General features: G+C 43.9%; 1 long non-coding RNA gene across 1 annotated transcript; it reads right to left on the bottom strand.

Moving 5' to 3' along the window:
- Window positions 1-80: 80 nt before the first annotated feature.
- On the bottom strand, window positions 81-1,225 carry LOC111670096 (uncharacterized). The gene is made up of 3 exons (XR_015438291.1): window positions 1,083-1,225; window positions 482-628; window positions 81-204 (listed from the first exon to the last, which is right to left on the bottom strand). It is a non-coding gene; the product is annotated as an uncharacterized LOC111670096 (long non-coding RNA).
- Between the last annotated feature and the right edge of the window lie 126 nt (window positions 1,226-1,351).

Raw genomic sequence — 1,351 nt, 5'->3', positions numbered from 1 at the left:
CTTCTGCACCGGTTGATGTAGAAGCGCCGGCGTTAGTAGCATTAGCATTGGCAGTGCTATTATTCATGGTGTTGTATTTACCTTCTTGATGTCATGGACGCAGCGGAGCCCCCAGCCTCGGGACAGAGTCCTGAAGATCTCCACCTGGCTGTATTGACGCTTGGTGAACGCCTGGTTGAGGCAGCGTTCACCCGCCGGGCAAACCTGCAAGTTCAGAGGGTCATCATCAAAATATCATATATGATGCAGGGGTACTTTACACCTGGCTGGATCAAACACACTGCAAGAGAGCAAAGGAAGCCATTTAAGACCACACTGTACTATATTTTTATAAATAAAGTGGATCAAATGAAGTTGTAGTAAAAGTTTAATTTAGTCTTGATTTGTGAAAATACTGTCCGCTGTCAACGTGCTTTATAATGTGTTACCATGGAGTTTCTTAATCATTGTGTGGGTGTGATGGAGGCGTTTCTGTGGGTACCTGTGGGTGGCATTCGTACAGCAGCATGCGGTTGATGCACTCTGAGTCCATCCCGCACGGGCTCTCGTCCGTCGCCTTACAGTTACAGCGCGGGATCTCCGATAGGTCGGCCGTAAAGATCTGAACCTTTCCTATTGGACGATTCACCTGAATGAGTCAGAGAGGTGGAAGCAAACATGAACTCTCCTCTGAACAGCAGACTGAACACATTCACGGCTTGTTACTGAGTCAATATATCAAATAATCTTTCAGGTCTATCAGACTTGATATTATTTAGTAAAACTTTCCATTATTTTGTTTTAAGAATACTAATGCTCAGTAAAAGAGCCTCATTTTGCTTGCATCGGACAGCAGCTCTCCAGAAGATACTTTACATTTTAAGTGCAGCAAATTAGCCTGGTTGGACAGATTTCAGTGTTTCTTGGAAGTGGCGTTATTGGATAAAACCCAGCTATGTATCTCGAAAGCTAAAGTGACGGCTATAATTTAACATCAAATTTTGGAACTCAAGCAGATACGACGGCTTCGCTTTTGAAGAAAACTTTCGCAGTATTCTGGACTGAAGAAAGACAAAGGTGGATCGCAAGTCTCCATCCCTGACCTTAATATGTTTGTACGGAGGGGGCTTCCTGTCGTTCTTCCTGTCCTCTTGAAGCTGCCGAAGCTCCTTCTCTGCCTGCAGCTCTCGAAATCGCACAGCTGCCTCCTCCAGAGCTGAGGAGGAAGATCGACAGCCAGAGAAGTCGAGTCGTCACACAAAGTACAAATTGGAGACAAAACAAATAACATATGAAACGCTACATTAAAAAACTAAATTGACTCAAAAAAACAAAAAAAAACAAATGTCGAATTCCACTTTCAGGATCTGTT

Source organism: Seriola lalandi, unplaced genomic scaffold (assembly GCF_002814215.2).
Source record: "Seriola lalandi dorsalis isolate HSWRI2012SDOR001 ecotype SW California unplaced genomic scaffold, Sedor1 jcf7180002005471, whole genome shotgun sequence".
NCBI lineage: Eukaryota > Metazoa > Chordata > Actinopteri > Carangiformes > Carangidae > Seriola > Seriola lalandi.
The sequence above is the reverse complement of the archived record's forward strand: the minus strand, read 5'-3'. Positions and strand labels throughout refer to the sequence as shown.